The sequence below is a fragment of the Panthera onca genome, chromosome D4 (genome assembly GCF_046562875.1).
Source record: "Panthera onca isolate mPanOnc1 chromosome D4, mPanOnc1 haplotype 2, whole genome shotgun sequence".
NCBI lineage: Eukaryota > Metazoa > Chordata > Mammalia > Carnivora > Felidae > Panthera > Panthera onca.
In genome coordinates this window covers 55,052,528-55,071,872 of record NC_138351.1, presented here as the reverse complement: position 1 = coordinate 55,071,872, position 19,345 = coordinate 55,052,528, and the positions used below count along the sequence as shown (strand labels likewise).

The window sequence follows — 19,345 nt, the reverse complement described above, 5'->3', positions numbered from 1 at the left end:
ATGGGTTCGAACCCCGCATCTGGCTCTGTGCTGATGTCTCAGACCCTGGAGCCTGCTTCGGATTCTCTGTCTACCTCTCTCTCCGCCCCTCTCCTGCTTGTTCTCTCTCTCTCTAAAAAATAAATATTAAAAAACAAATGAATGTTTCTGACGTTCCAGTACAGGCTTGTGTTGTGATTACCTCCTATTCCTGCAGTTGGTGAGGGAAGGTCACATCCCCTAAATAGTATAAGGTGGGCAAACACATGACAATGGCACTCAACACCAGTCACCCTACTCACATGCCAGGAGCTCACAACACTGGAAGCTACGCAGGGACACGTGGGGGATGCAATCCAGAGTCGGGCTATAGGAAACAGGCTTTGTAGTAAGGAGGAGGTGAGGCGCTCTCTGGTTTATACAGGAGTGTGTGATCGGCTTATTTGCACACTTCCATGGGCTGTCAGGGAAGCGAAGCCCATTAGGCTGATGACCAGGTAGAGGGCAACTGTCCAGCTGAGAGACGGAACTAGTCTGTGGGGAGGCTTAGGCATCAGGTGTGGAGTATATCTGGCCACAGCAGGGGACTGCGTGTCAGGCCTTCAGAGCCCTGTGAAGCTAGAGATGTGGGCAGCACATTTTAGACTTCACAATACAGCTTAGAATTCTTGCCCTATTTCTTGTGTCAAGGTCTCTGAGGCACCATAAAGGTGATTCTTTCTGTTTTTTATTTCCTCCCCGGGCAGCATTAGAACAACACCCTATTAGTATCCAAAGTAAGACAACCCTCCTTCCTGCTTCACTGTGTTCTTTCGCATACAACATGGGTCCACTCTGACATTTCTAGTTTTCAAATACTTAAAACATTCATAGATGCTGATTTTCTTGCTAGATCTCACACAAACCTTATTATATTCAAAAGAAGACAAGTGGTTCATGAAGGGTCTGATGTCTTACAGCTTCCCACTAGAACGGGCTGAGAAAGGTTAAGTGGTTTTATGGACTTCTATCCCGGAGAAACAATTCCTATGCCAGAGAAGAAGTCTTTGGATTAGCAGACAATGTGGGACTGAAGGTACAGGTGGGAGGATGGGACGTTTACAGTTTCCAGGCCTACTTCTTCTTCTTCTTCTTTTTTTAAATCTTTATTTATTTTTGAGAGAGAGAGACAGGGTGTGAGCAGGGGAGGGGCTGAGAGAGAGACACACACAGAATCTGAAGCAGGATACAGACCCTGAGCTGTCAGCACAGAGCCTGACATAGGGCTCGAACTCATGAACCATGAGATCGTGATCCGAGCCGAAGTCGGACGCTCAACCGACTGAGCCACCAGGCGCCCCAAGCCAGGCCTACTTCGAAAAAATGAGAATTCATTGAAATGCAGAGAGAGGGTTACCTCATTCTGAGGACTTGCTAGAGTAGAAACAGAGGTGCTTTCCTGAGCAGTGTCCAGAAAGTCTCCCTAGGCTGCTCTTATCAGAGTAAAACAGGCCATGACATCTGACAAGAAGGGATTATCTGGGAGAGCAAGGCAGGTCGTGTGTCTGGGCAGCAACCCCTGCCTGCAGCATGGGGGGCGTGGAGAGCAGGGTGGGAGGCAGAGGTCACTCGGGGGTCCCCTGGGGAAAGCCAAGAGAAGAGGGGCATCGCTGGGGTCATGCCTGTGAGCAAGACTTGATCGCTGTGCCTCCTGGGCACCACGATGGATCTCCTCTACGTTGGCCTACAACCAAGTGCTTTGTAACACAACCTTCGTGAGGTTCCCGCAATCTTGGGGCAGGAAACTTGTGGTTTCACATTAGTGTCCTCCTCCTCTTCTGGAAGTGAGGGGTGCTCCCATCTCTTAGGGGCCCAGGAAAACGAGCTGCCCAATTCCTGAGCATCTCTCCTTGGGTGCTCCAGGATAGACATGCACTACACACAAGGTTCTAAGCAGATCAGCAAATGTAAGTAGAGTAGATATCTGTCTCACAGCTTTTTATCCACAACTCTTTATACCTGTCTACTTACTATTGCATTCTTAAATATGTCTTATTTATCTAATGTGTAAATATGTTTTATGAATCATGAGGTACGGCACATGTTGTATTTAGTAGTTTCTTCAATCAGGGTGATTTCGTGGAGGAGCAGAGGAGGGGAAAAAAGGAAATGACCTAATATTCACTGAAGAACTGTGTGTGCCTCAGCCTGTAATAGGTTTTCTTTTCTTTTCTTTTCTTTTCTTTTCTTTTCTTTTCTTTTCTTTTCTTTTCTTTTCTTTTCTTTTCTTTCTTTCTTCCTTTCTTTCTTTCTTTCTTTCTTTCTATTAATCAGAAATCCCAAGTTCAAATATCTTTGTCACATACTAGTTGAGGAGCCAATGTCAAGTTTCTTAACGCTTCTGAAACTCAGTTTCTTCACTGGTGAATGGCTGTCATGGGGCTGAAAAGTTAGGAACAGATAGGGAGAAAGTGAAGTTGACCTGTTCAAGCATTTCAGCTCACTGCCTCATACAATGGGTGATCTGTGCTCATGGGAACCAAGGAAGGAAAGAACAGTTATTTAGTATAATGGAATATTGTATATTCAACCTAAGTATCTCTACTGAAAAAAATATCTAAGTGGTGCATATAGGAAAGAGTAGGACAGAACCTAGTATAGAGAACAAAATTGAGTTTTATCATGTTGTATTTTCATAGAAGAAAATATGAATTTATGGGGGTGCCTGTGTGGCTCGATTGGTTAAGCGGCAGACTCTTGGTTTTGGCTCTGGTCATGATCTCACGGTTCATGGGTTCAAGCCCTGTGTCAGTCTCCACACTGTCAGTTCGATTGGGATTGTTCTTGGGATTCTCCCTCCCTCTCTCTCTGCCCCTCCTCTGCTCTCTCTCTCTCTCTCAAAAATAAATAAACATAAAAAAAAATATGAATTTAGTTAGAAACATGTGAAACTCAGTTAAGGGAAAAGTCTAACATTGCTATTGACCAGGTAGTATCTGCCATAAAAGGTAGCACTAGAGTTTTGGGAAAACATTAAAAGACTTAGATTTTTCTCGAATTAGTCTGGGTCACAGGGAGAAAATTTCCCTGAGAGTCACACAACATTGCTCCATCCCAGGCCCTGTCATTAATGTGCTCTGGCTTGTCCACTCATTCTGTTAAGAGTCCCTTTTGATTTGAATTTTTAAAATGTGATTGAGATCTGTTTCATTGCCCAGAAATGAAAAACTATATTTGACCAATTAATTAATACTTGCAGTACCCTTCATCCTTTTGTTGATTGGAACTCCATTTATTATTACTTTCTTTTTGCCTAAGGGACTTTTCTGTCCTGAATCAATAGAACAGATGGATCTGTTTCCTCAACTACAAAAAGCAGAAAATAGCAACTTTTTTTTTAGCAGCAACATCCACCAATCATGCCTCAGCCTTCTCAAATTACTTATCTAATATTTACTCACCATAGACTAGTAATTCCCAGGTATTTATATTTCATAGGAAAAAACCTTGATTGCAGTTATCTTTTCTGAATAAGAACCAAGGGCTTATACACCACCATTGTGTCTCTTGCCATAATTTTATAAATAAGTATCTGAGAGTAAGAAGATTTGTTCTGTTACCAGAATAATTGTAACTTTTTGAAAGTGCATGTTTCTTCTTCCTACTTCCCAAGAATTGGTGGAAGTTTGGTCTAGGTTCAGCCCTCATCTGGGAATCATATATTTTTTTTTATTTAAAATTTTGTTTAATGTTTATTTATTTTTGAGAGAGAGAGAGAGAGAGAGAGGGAAAGAGAGAGAAAGAGAGGGAGGGTGAGGGGCACAGACAGAGGGAGACATAGAATCTGAAGCAGACCCTAGGCTCTGAGTTGTCAGCAGAGAGCCCAACGTGGGGCTCGAACTCACAAACCACGAGATCATGACCTGAGCCGAAGTTGGACACTTAACCGACTAAGCCACCTAGGCGCCCCTGGGAATCATATTTGAGAGGCATGATCACAGAATATATGCAAAAGAATCTGAATCTAGGATGATGAACTGGCTTATCTGAGAAACAAAATAATGTCAAGGGGCAGGACTCGGTATCTTGGTCCCAAAGAGTCTGTTCTCCACTGCAGCCTCGGGATGGATTCAATTTCAAATTGTATATTTTGTATTTTTCATTCACAGGGCTCATCCTCCCTTTCCCAGAAACTTGCACTTATTAAAGTAGATGTCATCATGCTGAGCCCATCATGTCACATCATAAGTACCTCACCTCCTAGCATGCCTCCTAGGATGAACCCTACGGTTTCAGAGCGATGTGTCATTGCTCTTGGTTTCCAGGCTTGTGGATCCTGTTATCTAGGCTGAGGGTCTTTGTTGCATGCCTAAAGGAAGGGCGTGAGTTCTCTAGTCTATAAAACATATGAAAACTGGTCTGAAAATTTATAATTAATCTGGGTAATGAAGTATTAACCTTAGGTTTTAACCAAAATTTTAGGCACTCATTAGGTACGAAAGGAAACTTATGGCATAAATAAAAATCTCTTCACACCTCTGGGGTGCCTGGGTGGCTCAATGGGTTAAGCGTCCGACATTGGCTCAGGTTATAATCTCATGGTTTGTGGGTTTGAGCCCCACATCAGGCTCTGTGCTGATGGCATGGATCCTGCCTAGGATTCTCCCTCTCTCTCCCTCTCTCTGCTCCTCCCCGATTTGCATGTGCACACATGTGCACACGTGCTCTCTCTCTCCCCCTCTCAAAATAAATAAACTTAAAAAAAATTACACCACTGACTTCCCCAAGTTCCTTCAGCTCTTACAGTAACGGGACAAACTTTTTTACAAAAATGAATAAACACACAAGTGGGTGCATATCTGAACAAGAATTTTTCAGATCTAATTTTATTAGATATACCCGGGTAAGTTTTGCTAACTATCTGGGTTTCCTGAATCTTCCTCATGAGAAAGCTGAGGCCATATCAAGCATCAGTTTTTAAATATTACTATTGCTTTGGTTTCTCCTAGGTCCATTAACCTTTTTACCTTCCTGGAATGAGAATGGTTACTTATTTTCAAGAATTTTTTTTTTTTTTTTTTTGGGAGCCAAGTGAATTGTAGTGATTTAAGACCAGTTATTATTTCTACCCACTTAATTCAGGATAAAGTATGTACTTTTATGGTGAGGCAGAGAATGGTCAAATTAAACCAATCAGTTTTTTTTTTTACTTGAATATTCATTTGTGTTTGCCATATAAATTGGAGGGAGGAAAATAATTTTCACTGCTGGAGCATAAAACAAATTAGATATAATGGTACATAAAAGGCAAACCATAATCACTCTTTTGAAAATTAATGCCTTTTATAGGATATGAAGCCATTAAAAAAAAAAAAACTATCACAACATTTTTAACCTGTTCCAGTTTTCATGTTCCAGCAACATATCCACTCTTTATTGACCACATTCTGGGAAGCTGGTACCAATAATGAAATAAATTGCATTGTACAAAACTTAGAGTCCTCTAACATGGCAGGAAATCAGCTCTTTCTCTTTCACTTGAAAAAAAATTTTCAATTACTTTTCTATTTCCCGACTCTAGAAATTTCTTTTAACAAAATGGTTTCATTACAAAATTCACTTTTCTCAATGGAATATGTAACCTCTCCTCTGTGAAAGCTAGCTTGTGTTCACAGATTTATGGCCATGAAGTATGTGCTTGTAGTCATGTTTTCTCAGTACAGCTCACATACATGAGGCCTGAAGTATCCATATAATGTGATTATTAGACTTGCATGTAAACAGAGTCTCACATGGTTGTATTACCGATTTCAATGTCGATTTCCTAGACATCAATTTCAGGTGAGGTACTGCTCTAAATCTAAGCCACATTAACACTGTGCTGGCTGTATGTGACAGATGACTGTTTGGTACAGACTCATTCTAACTTACATATTACCTTCAGGTTTTAGGTGTAGCTGAAATTTACTTTTTTATGTGTGGTGGGGAAGGGATGAATCTATTTGCATTTATTCTCCAAATGTATAGGAATTATTCCAGAAGTACAATTGTGTCTCCATTAATATAATATACATATTATATAATATATAACATAAAATATATATTATATAATATGTATATTATATTTTATATAATATATATAAAATAAAAAATAATACATTTATTAATATTAATATCAATATATTGATAAATATATAAATATTTATAGAATTTATATAAATATAAATATATTGTTTAATATATTTTATAAAAGTTATATTTTATATAATATGAAATATATAGTAAAATGGGTTAATACATATTATATAAATACATAAATATAAAGTATATAATATATATGTGGGTTATGGAGAGCATGCATAAACTAAAACAAAAGCAAAGGTAATAAAGACACTGAAAAATTGACTATGCCAAATTGTATTCTTTAAAAAGATTTTTTTAAAATGTTTTATTTATTCTTAGCACGAGGAGGTGAGGGGCAGAGCGAGAGAGGGAATAGAATCTGAAGCAGGCTCCAGGCTCTGAGCTGTCAGCACAGAGCCCAACATGGGGCTCAAACTCACAAGCTATGAGATCATGACCTGAGCCGAAGTTGGATACTTAACCAACTGAATCACCCAGGCACCCCATCCAAATTGTATTCTTTATGCCAAAAAGTCACTATAAAAATGAAGACTACTTGGATAAAATATTTTGGATAAAAATAATTGTTTGTTAAAGATAAATGTTAGTATTCAGAGTACATAAAGAGCCTCTAAAGATAAGTAAAAGATTTAAAAACTCAGTAAAAAAATAAACACATAAGAAGTTATTCTCTGAAGAGGAAATACAAATGGCCTGTATACTTATGAAGAGATGCTTAACCTTGTCCACATTCTGAAAACTGAATTAAAACAACTCTCAGATGCCCACTTTCATAGATCAGATTATCAGAAGTTCAAAGATCCTATAATATCAAGTGATTGAGCAGTAGGTACTTTTGTGAACTTTCCATGTGGATGTAAAATTTTGAGTATCATTTGGGCAAACTCTATTAAAGTGTAAACTGTGTATGCTCAAGCATTCTACTTCCTCATCTCTCCTGAGATTCACTTATACTGATGCGTATAGAAAGATGTTCATTGCAGTATTCTTTATAAAACGAAGTATCAGAAACCCCCTATATAATGAATAATAGGTGTTAAACTGTAGTATATGCACACTGTATAAAATTCTATGCAATAATCAAAGAGACACATAGGGTGGAAAAAAGAATGATGTGTATGGTGTAAATTCTTTATGCAAATAGAAAACACAAAACTATGAATTCTATGTATATAAACAAGTGTACAACCACACACACACACACACACACACACACACACACACACACACATTAGATGAAGCTTTGTAAACAAATCAATAGAAAGGATCTGGGAGAATCACAAACATTCGACAGAAGTCACCCCTAGAGAGAACAGCAGCAAGCACTTCGACTTTATTTGCATTACTTGACTTTTTAACTATGTGAAAGATTCAATTATTTGGCTAACCAAAAATAGGTACTTATTTAAAAAATAAACCTAATCTACATTTCTAGCCAATACTACTATGCTAGTGAATTACTTTCTAGCTGGGAGAGTTGAAAAGTAGAACCAAAGTGGGGTTTGGAACAAACAAAATGACAGTTCAAAAAATTAACCCCATGGGTTTATGAAGATCTCTACACTAAGATTACCTTTCTCTTTTGCACTGACATACAGCATGACAGAGACTTAGATTCAGGAACCTGAGATTAAAATATCCATTTATGGTGGTCAGGGTCAGATCTTTGTGTTAATGAAACTATGTCTGTGAAGAGTGTAAGAATTCCCAGTGAGTTTAAATCTAAAACCTCCCTATATATTCTGGGAGTTGCCAGTCTTTGGAATGCTACTCTTCTTTGGCTAAAAACACAATTTATCATATTTAAAATGAAATGGAACAGGGGTGCCTGGGTGGTTCAGTTGGTTAAAAATCTGACTTTAGCTGAGGTCATGATCTCAGCGTTCGTGAGTTTGAACTCCGTGTTGGGCTCTGTGCTGACAGCTCAGAGCCTGGAGCCTGCTTTGGATTCTGTGCATACCTCCCTCTCCCTCTCCCTCCCCTACCCACCCCCTCAAAAAAAAAAATAAAACACTAAAAAAATGAAATGTAACAAATTTAAATACATACATAGTGAGAGAAGAAGATTTCATATACTTTTATCAAATAATATTTGACTGTCATCTACATTTCTTCCACCTCTCTGCTTGAAGTTGAGTATGTAGTGATTGATTTGGCTGTGAATAGCTACAAACCCACCAAATGTCTCAAATTACGAAGATATTTAATGTAGTAAAAAAAGACTAAAGGTAGGTATGTCCAGATTTATTTCAGAGGTGCAACAATGTCAAGGATGCAGGATCTCAGCGCTTCTGTTTTATAGTGCTCAGAGTGTTGGCTTTTCATCCTTGGACTGTATTGCCTCACTGTGACAACATGGTTGTCACAGCTCCAGGCATCACATTTTCATCCCTACATCTTAAGCAAAAAAGACAGATCCAGGGAAAATGCCTTTCTTTTCTGAAAGTTATGCATATTTATCTGTAAAGATAATCTCTCTCCAGATTTCCCCTGCAGGACTTCTTATGTCATTTTGTATCTGAAAACATATTTTCAGATATACATCCTAGCAAAAGAGGCTGGGAAAATACACAGAAAAGAGGACTGCACTTAGACTAATTTAATTTATTTACTAGGACCAGCAAAAGGACATATTTTCCCCAAATCTGAAGGATCTACACGAGCTTACATGAAGGAATCAGTTTCTTAGGGGAGGAGATTGTGGTGGGGGGAGTCTGTTTAGTAGGGTAATGACTGTTGCATAGATTCTGAAAAATGGGAATCTTTGGTTGTTCATATAATCATAGTTCCCAAAGTGGCATTGCTCTCTCAGTTCTGAAAAATGGGAATCTTTGGTTGTTCATATAATCATAGTTCCCAAAGTGGCATTGCTCTCTCAGTTCTGAAAAATGGGAATCTTTGGTTGTTCATATAGTCATAGTTTCCAAAGTGGCATTGCTCTCTCAGTGCCGAGATTTAAAGGCCGATTGGTGTTTCAGCTCCTTCCGTATCCTCAACAAGACAAAAGAAGTAAAGGTCTTCCAAACTTCTATTTCACTTCAAAGGGAAGAATTATAAAGCCAGATAAGATTCCACTTGTGCCGCCTTTTTACTTTATTTGGGATAGAATTCAGTTGTCTTGTTGCCAGGTTAAATACCAGTCTTTGGATTAAGGTATTCCTGCTTATAGCAGTGAGTGCCAGGAACTGGGGAGGGTGTGTTTTCTTTACTGTCTCCTTGTGTAATTCTAACAAGAACCTAGCGAGACGGCAGTTCTCTGGGAGGTTTGCAGGACATTGCTGGTGTGAGGGCTCGGTGATTAGAAGATTGTAGTGAGCAGAAAATCAGAAGAGTTTTCAAGGGGCTTCTTCCATGGTTCATAAGAAAAAGAAAAACCTTGATGGGCTTTTTTTTTTCCTGTCTCACAGCAGACCTCAGGTATTTAAGGATCAGAATCCTCTTGTTTTCCAACTCCACTGTTATTTGGACGGTGCTAAATAAATGCTACAACGTTCTTCTTAACCCACCCCAGACTTAGTTCACTGAGTTCTACATTCTGTCTGCATGTTGTTAACAGTCTAATTATATTAGCTTTTTTTTTTTTTCCCGAATGACTTAGATGTAATCATTGGAAGCAAACTAAATGGAAAACTTACAAGAAAGAATTGCATGTCAGCTCCCTTTGCAGACTGACTTGGGACAGAAAGGGGCTAGGGCTGCCCTTCAACCTGATCCCTTCCAAACAAAGACGTTCAAAATGTCCCTGGCAGTCTGGCTCAAGGAAGAGAGACCCTCTGCTGGCTCTGTGTGTTGAGATCAACTTTCCTGCCACTCACTCTTCTTGGGCAGCACTGGGAGCCCCGCCTTGCTGGCTCTGGTCATCACCCTTCTTTTTGTGGCCTCAGATGATGTCATCAACCTGCAGTAGCCGAACTGCTGTCTTCATTGTTGTCGTGTGTGTTTGCTGGTTGACAGCCGATGGTTCCCAGATGCCCAATTCTTTCATGACAACCAAGGTACCTTTCTCACCATTTATTTTCCAGGTGTCATGGTTGTCATAGATGTGCTTGGCTGCAGGGAGAGGTAAGCAGAGAATGGTGCTAGCCCTCCAGTTCTGGATAAGTATACAAGGGATGCCCTCTAAGGTTTGGGCATCTGTCCTGTATGGGCATTGTTCCACCTCAGTCATGGCTTTGGACTTTTCTGTCAAAGTATGGGCCATAGCCATTTCAGAGGTTCCACCCACTGGAAGTAGCTAGGGGTCCAGGAAGACACTGTGGCACAATAACATGGCATCCTGGAGGGTGCATTCCACTTCTGAGAGGATCTCTTTGCTGGCCCCATGGAGAAGAATGGTTTAGATCTTGGGGTCTTTGCATTCAGTGATGATTTTAAGGTACTCATTGACAATTTTCTTGACTTTCAACATGGCTGCTCCCATCCTGACATCTTCTCTCAGCTCTGGCACTGTCTGGGCCCACAGGTTTTAGCAATGCAATTGTTGTCTTCTGGACTCTGTTGACTGCTGTGTCATTGGCCTGGATGAGGCAGTACTGAGCTAAATCTGAGATGCTCTTTTCTGTGAGGACCACACTGAAATTCTCTAAGTCTTCAAAATGAGGACGTACAAAATTTCTTCGCTACCAGAATAAGAAAACCTAAAACGAAGCCAGAAGCCAAGCTAGAAAAAGCATTTAAGATGTTTTTCAGTCTTGGTGAGGGAGTATAGAATACACTGCCCTCTACCTTAGCTTCTTCTTCTAGAGAACTATATCTTGTTTGTGCAATGTTTAAACACATTTGCATCCTTGCTTTCATTTTCCCTTCATTATTAAGTGAAAATGTCTTCCAAGCAAGTTACCTTAGAAAGACAAAAAGATTCTTAAAGGCCTAACCCCCTTACACGTGTATTAGAAGAAAAAAAATGTAAGGCAAAGAAATGCACTGAGATAAGTGAATATGTTAGTATGTTCTTGTAGACCTTGCCATAAAAATGGACGCAACGCAGAAAAGCCTGGAATTTACTAAGAAACCTAGATTTAGTGAAAAGATCAGTGAAAATAATAAATAATGGATATCTTCAGAGTCACATTACTTATTACTAAGGGATTTGGTATTTGTCAGGATGAAGAGGAGAAGCCACAAAGAATCCTGCCGGAGATTTAAAAGTTACTTCATCTTACGCAGATCAGATGATGCGGAGATACCTGAGCGTGATCATGGTAAAAGCAGCCACACAACATTAAAAGTGCAATCGCAGGGGCTGCCTTCTATCCCTGGGAGGTGCCTCATCACCAGCAACGGGTCCCCATGCTGAGAGTTTTCACCCCGTGGCTCCTTCTACGGTACTAGAAGTAATGGGACCTGGTGTGCTGCCCAGAGCATCCGGGAGCGCTGGCGACATCCGCTAGTCTGAATAATGAAGCCTGGACTTGGAAGCAGCCTCAGTCCATGTGGTGGAAGAGCCGGAACTTCCTTGGTAGACCACAGAAGAACCACAGAAGGAGGAATCTGAAGGTTCTGGGGAAAGGGAATGTAGACTCTGTCATCTGCTTGCTCATCCCTAATTATGCCCTGACCAGGAAGGCCCCAAAGGAGACTCCCTTGCCAGGCGTGAGGGTAAGTGTCAGTGAGAGAATACATCAACATCCTTACCTCCCATCCCATAGGTTGGCCTTTCACTCCGTAGATTCTTGGCTTTACTGTGCAGAAGCTTTTTAGTTTGGGACCCTCCCACTTGTCTATTTTTGCTTTTGTTGCCTATTCTTTTCATGTCATATTCAAGAAATGACTGCCTAGACCAATGTCCTAAAACTTTCCCCCTATGTTTTCACGTAAGTATTACACTTTCAGGTCTTAGGTTTAAGTCTTTAATCCATTTGGCGTTGGTTTTTTGTGTAGCGTGTAAAACAAGGATCCAATTGCATTCTTTTGCCTATCTAGTTTTATATCTAGTTTTCCTAACACCACTTGCTGGAAAGACTGTCCTTTGCCCATTGTGTATTCTTGGCACTTTGTGAAAGATGAGTTGCCTATGTATGCACGGGTTTATTTCTGGGCTCTCTGTTCTATTCTATTGGTCTGTGTATCTGTCTTTAGGCAGTACCTGTTGTGACCGGCGCAACAAACACCGAGATCAGGGTCCTGAGGGTAGGGGAATGTAAGAAAAAAAAAGAGAAGAGAAGCCAGTTTGGGAACAGGAGGGTCCCCTGGGCTGATGGCCCAAGTGACGGCTTTATTGTTGCTGTACACAATCTTTTATATCAAGACTCTTATGGATCAGGTCATTCTAAGAATAAACAGGTTTCACATGATCGCTGCCAGCCAAAACATTTAGTTCTGTGTACCTTATGAACTTTCTAAACGGGTCACAACAAGACCTTGTTGATAGATTGCTAGCAAAACACAGTTCCCATGTTTGTTTCTATTTGACCCGGGGTAGAAAAAGGGGGGTAACATTACTGCCAACACCCACAGACCACAGGCTTCAGGAATTAGATTTCTCAGCCTTGAGAAGGCTTTTGTATGCCTTTGCAAGTGGGGGAATGGGAGGGGGAAGCACCGGGTTGGCTGAGTCAACAGGGAGCCATTGCTCGACCCGGTCTCAGCCTGGCACCGGGGTCCGGCCTCCCACAAGTACCATACTGTTTTACTTCCTGTAAATAAACTCTCATTTCTACCTGTGTTTCTCCCTGAGTATAATTTGGCTTCTCTCTTTTTTAAGATTTTCTCTTTGTTATAGGTATTAAGAAATTTATTTATCATGTGAATTTGTGTAGTTTTCTTTTGCTTTGGCCTTTTTTTTTTTAACCTTCTTGTATCTGTAGGTTTATAGTTTTCTTTAAGCTTGTAAAAATTGGACACTTCAAGTTTTTGTTTTTTAATTGTCCCCTTGTCTTCTTGGAACTACAACTGTACACATATTAGGATGCTTGAAGCTTTTCTATAACATAACTCTGTGCATTGTCCCCACTCTTTTTCTCATTTTACATTTTATATTCTTTTATTGTTAATTTCACTAACCCTTTATCTATAGTTTCTAATATGCCATTAAACCCACCCAGTGTATATTTTTATATCAGACATTATTTTTCATCTCCTAAAGTTTGGGTTGTGTCTATTAAATCTTCTTTCTTTTTTCCTTCCTTTCTTTCTTTCTTTCTTTCTTTCTTTCTTTCTTTCTTTCTTTCTGTCTTTCTCTCTCTCTCTCTCTCTCTCTCTCTCTCTCTTTAGAGAGAGTGTGAGTGGGAGAGAGGGGCAGAGGGAGGAAGGGAGATAGAGAAAGAGAGAGAGAGAGACAGAGGATATTAGCAGGCTCCAAGCTTGTGCAGAGTCTGATGTGGGGCTGGATCCTACCACCCTGGGATCATGATCTGAGCCAAAAGAGTTGGATGCTCACTGACTGAGCCACCCAGGCACTTCATATCTTCCATGTTTCTAACAGTGTCCATTTTCTCTCCACTTTTTGTATATATGTAGTAAAGTGACCACAACTTAAAAAGTGTCCTTGTCTAATAATTCTCTCATCTGCATCATTTTTGTAACCATTTCTAATAATTTACCCCCACCCCACCCTTAATGGTTGTCTTTTCCTGCTTCTTTGCATTATGATTTTTTAATCAAAATACAAATGTTACACATCTTAACTTTTTTGCGTTACACACATACACACACACAGCCCGCTTTCTGTGTGGTATTCTCCTCTCTAGCTCTCTAGAATCCTATATTCTAGTCGTGTTGGCCTCCCTGAGCTCCCAACTCTATCTCCCTCCCTCAATGAAACTGCTGGGCTCCTCTGGGGTTCCTTCTCTTGCACCACGTGGTCTAGAAACTCGCTCCATTCAGGAAGCTATGGCAGCCACAGGGCTCATTTCACTTCCCCTTTCTCAGATATCACTGTCATCTGCTGCTTAATGTCCAACATCCTTACTATTTATTTCATATATTTTGTCTACTTAGTATTTTTTTAATGTTTATTTTTGAGAGACAGAGAGAGACAGCATGAGTGGGAGAGGGCAGAGAGAGAGAGAGAGAGAGAGAGGGAGACCCTGAATTGGGAGCAGGCTCCAGGCTCTGAGCTCTCAGCAGAGCCCGACACGGGGCTTGAACCCATGAACAGTGAGATCATGACCTGAGCCAAAAGTCGGACACTCACCCGACTGAGCCACCCAGGTGCCCCAGTCTACTTAGTATTTTTATGTGATAGGGTAACTCCAACCCCTGCTACTCTACTTGGTCAAAAGTAGGATTATTATACCTTTTGTGTTTTGATTTTATGGAGTGACAGATGGAATGAACAGTAGGGTAAGTCACAGTTACTTTTCACAGGGAAATGACATGTTATTTAAAGATATACATTTTATAAGATTACTTATAAGCAAAACACCAGGAACGACCTCCATGTCCAGTGTGGGTCAGTTAAGTAAAATAAATCAAACCAAGGCTTCTCATTCCTCACTCTCATGCTTAAATATAGAGGACTGCTCTTTATACTTAGGTTTGAGAGACACAAATCATAGGTGACTCTGACAGCTCCATTTTCTCCGTTCACTTTGTCACCCCTCAGCGAGCTACAGATGTCTGTGCATTTGTTTAAAACATGGACAAAGCAGGTTGCACTGAAATAATAGTAGCAGCTAGACTTAATGTACTTTCTCTCATTAAGCTCTACATAGAGCTGACCTTTTATTTATAAATCCTCGTTGTATGCTTATTGTCTTCTGAGATTCAAAGTTTTTAAATTATGGTTAATTAAGAACATCTGGTCTCTCTGGACCAGGAAATCAACTATTTAATCCTGAAGGCATTCTATAGGTTTTTTTTTCTTTTCTAAATCACCATGGGCATCCTGGATATCAAGGAAAGGCACAGGCATTATGTTGTACTGAGTGACTGTGTTCTATTTTATTCAAGCTCCACAGCCAACTCAGCTACTTCAGAAGGATATCAGCAAATCCTTCTTGTTATAACTTGATATTTTCTCCCCATCGAATTGTAAATTTAAAAATATTCTCTTGGCCTTTAAAGAATGGTATTTGAGAAACCTAATTCTTAATGTCCTTTCTGTTGATTGAGAAAATATACATAAAAATTAAGTGTTCACTACAACAAACAAACTTCCATCAACCTAGACACTCACATCTTTTCTATCTTTTACCCTTTTCCTAATTTGTCAGCCCTGTTCATTCACAGGAAAAAAAAATCTCTCTCAACAAGATTTCCTCCTGGAAGTCTTCGAATGATTATTATTAATTCGATATACCAGTCATATAGAACCTCTTTAAACCCATTCCCTTTAATAAATAAATGAATTTTTAAAAATGTTTTAGTTTAAGTCACTATATCCGAACACCATGGACTAGGTGGCTTAAGCAGCAAACATATCCTAGTGCTGGAGGCTGGAAGTCCAAGGTCAAGGTATCAGCAAGGTCAGTGACTGGTGAAGGCCCTTGTTGGTTTGCAGATGGCCACCTTGTTGATGTATTCTCACATAGCAGAGAGAGAGAGATCATTTCTCTTACATTTCTTATATGGACCCTAATATCCACCTTTATGAACTAGTTACCACCCAAAGGCCCCACCTTCATGTACCATGACAGTGGGGATTAGGGCCTCAACATAAGTACTTGCTGTTGGGCGGGGCGAGGAGGGAGCACAAAAACAAAACAATTGTTTTCATGTGGAGAAAACCAGCCACCCACATTCTTCCTGCTGTCACACAGAGCTTGTTTTGCTGAGCTGGAAACCTTAAGAGAGTAGGGTGGCCATGATGTGATGGGCAGTGCCAACTGCTGAGTGAATGAGTACTTCTGTGCCTTTTTGTAGTGCACTTTGATTCTCAACTCTTTCATGGTAGGTGGAATTTCCAACAGGTACAAGACATTTTCTTGTTCTTTCTCTTTTAGAAATAAAGTTTTGAAAACGTAGACCTACTGATTAAATTAACAAGCTTGCTAAACGCTGTAGAGTTAATTCATAGTTAGTAAAATATCACAATAGCCATAAGAGTCAAAACATTTTTTTTCTGGGAAATAGGCAGTGTTGTTTGACTAGAAATATCAAAACATTAAAGTTTTGGGATCTGGGTTCGAGTCTAGGTATTGAGACTAATGAGCATTGTGATATTACACAATTATTTAACCATCCTGTGCCTCATTCTCCTCTTTAGTAAAATACAGGGATAACACTGCATTATCTATAAGGCCCTTTTAGAACCTAAACTCCAGATCCATGGTTTATTTATTTGGTTAAAGAGGAGGGAAAGGAAACTATGTTTTACTCTGCATATGAAGTAGAGATCTATTATGAGATAGGAAATGAGGTGTAGAAGGCCATTTGAATCCACCTTTTGCGAACCAAATTAACAATGCAAAACTATTCATTATATGACGAATCGGTCAGAAATTTTTCTGGAGGTATTTTGCTTTTTCTGGGTTGATTCTGGCAGCTTCGTTGGCTTTGCTAAGTGGTGGATTTATTGTTATTGGTATGGAGTCTTTGCTCAAAGTTCAGGGATTTTAAATCCTTAATTTATGAGAAATTGGTGATAGTTTTGCAGGCATCTTTAACTACAGAGTGAATTTTTAATTAAAGGGAATGATGGAAACATAATGAAGTAATTACTTGCTCATTGCAGGTTTATAATTCATATGTCACTAGTCACCATCCTCTTTCTGAGATGACTGCTTGGGTATGTATTTATTTACTACAGAAGGAATATAAGCCACTAGCCAGGAGTACATAAAATATAGCAAGATAGCACCAGCCAAGCGTGAATGAGAAATAGAAAAACAAACAAATAAACAAAAAACCCCCCAAAACTACCCCCCAATAGGGGAAATATAGGAAGTAAGGCCAATAAATAACTAGCACAGAAATCTGAAACTAAAAGTTGAGGTAAGCAAGGTTCATCACAGCCATGGGTTCAAATGAGATCCTGGTAAATCTCACAGCCCCTAGTGTCTGTCAGGTACAAATAGTCATTGTTCAGGACAAGGACACTAACTTCTGCTTCTTAGACAAGGAGGAAGAGCAGGGTACTGGAAAATCAGGATACTCTGGTTCAGTTCATAGATGTGCCCACATACTAGCTGTGTGACCTTGGGAAAGTTGTTGTACTGTTCTGTGCCTGGTAGCTTCATCATTAAATGAGGATGAAAATAATATCAATCTCACTGTGTTGTTTAGATTAAATGAAATAACGCATGCAAAGTTAGCATGGTCTCTGAGACTTAACAGACTCAATATAGATAAGATTTAGCAATTTTCCCTTTTTTTTTAGAGAACATGTGAATTGATCTAGTATTCCTTACTTAAAAAACAAACAAAAACAAAACACTGCAATATTAGGAGTATACCAGCATTCAGACTATTGTCAGAGACATTTGATAAACACCTTGCTCCCCCTGGTTCCAGATTATCGTGAGTACTGAATGAGAACCTTTTAGCCACAGCCCTTTGAAAAGACAAAATTTACCCTCATCTGTTTCCACAATAAATCCTTGCAGCCTACAACACAGGAATCAAAATTAACCAAATGATGACCTAGATCCATGAAACTTGATGTATATGCTTCTCTCATTGACAATTTAGCATCGTAATGCATTGCACTGTACACAAAATAACATACAATATAATAGAACTGTATGTGATGTGTGACATTGTTTTAAATCTCTTCACCCCCTTCTCCTCTTTCTTCTGCCTTTCTTGTCATAAAACTCTTGCTTTATAGTGTTGGAAAGATCAGTGCATCACTACTCAGCTAGGAAATGTGTCACGGGTACTTCAGAAGGGGGCAGTGCAAGAACTCAAGTTTTTCTGAGATTCTGTGGTTTATTCTACTTGGCCTATTTCGAGTCAAGAGGAGGAAATAGAAGATAATATGGTTCTAAAGAAAGAAAAAATGTTGTCAGGAAACCTGGGATCCTGATCCATCTCTCAAGAGTAATTTGCTCTATAAATTTGGTCTACTCTCCAGACCCCTCAGTTTTTGTTTTTTTTTGTTTGATTTCATGTACCAGGTCTGCTCACTCCTCTTAGGAATGATAAAATGGATTTGTACTCTTAAACTGTATGTTAAATATTTGGAAAGAGAAGAGGACATAAATAGCTAGAGGTTATATGCTATGAGATACTGCAACATTATTTCCATGCAAAGGTTCGATTCCCAGCTCCTATTAAATGAGCTGCATGGCCATGGATGAATCGCTTAAACTCAGAGCTTTTTTTCCTCCTTGGGGTGTGTGTATGTGTGTGTGTGTGTGTGTGTGTTGTATAATGTCTATATATAATTATTCATATATGTGAATACTTACTTTTCAGAGTATTGAGTAAGCTGTTGGGGCTTATGTGTGACTTCAAAATAGGTTGCAAAATCAATAATGGTAACATATTGTGTGGTTCTTTAGAATGAGGAGGATAACAGTTTGCTTCCAAGGACCCTCACCTCCTCTTGCAGCACTATCTGAAACACATTGTATCTGAAACAATTGCTGTGCTCCTCTCCACATTGAACTCCCTTTGTAGACTTGTTGAGTTGGTCCAGGGTGAGCAAAAAGGATGGAATAAAATGAACCAAGCTGCACGTGTTTGGAGTTACTTGGCAACTTAGGAATGTTAACCAAATCCAAATCAGGCAGCTCTCTGAACCAGCCATGTTTAACTAAACCTCTGCAAATAACATCTAAAATACATTGCATGTTTACCATGGGCGCTGGTTCTAAGTGCTCATTCATAAGGATCCTGTAAAGAGACACTATCATTATCTGTGTTACATTTGTGAGGAAATGGGAGACCAAGTCTAAATAAGTTGCCCCAAGTCACACAGTACAAGCTATCTCAATCCAGAGCTTGACTAATTATTAATCAGCATAATACATTCCCAGGGCTCTTAAAAAGATGTTTGTATAGGTCAGACATTTGTATGTTTCAAAGAGAGAAAAGATCAAGATAATATATAAGAAACAATTTGCCCTCATTCTCATCTTTTGGCCACACATGTCACCTTGCTAATGCTAATATTTTTACTTTCTCATGTATACTTTACAGATATGGCAAATGTTTCTTGGCTATCCCCCCCTTTTTTTAAATTGAAGTATAAAAAAAAGAGGTTAGAGTGGGAGAGAGCCAAAGCGTAAGAGACTCTTAAAACTGAGAACAAACTGAGTGTTGATGGGGGGTGGGACGGAAGGGAGGGTGGGTGATGGGTATTGAGGAGGGCACCTTTTGGGATGAGCACTGGATGTTGTATGGAAACAAATTTGAC

At 39.6% G+C, this 19,345-nt stretch overlaps 1 pseudogene; it reads right to left on the bottom strand.

The window, feature by feature from the left end:
• Positions 1–9,913: 9,913 nt before the first annotated feature.
• Positions 9,914–10,522, bottom strand: LOC132663365 (T-complex protein 1 subunit gamma pseudogene; annotated as a pseudogene).
• Between the last annotated feature and the right edge of the window lie 8,823 nt (positions 10,523–19,345).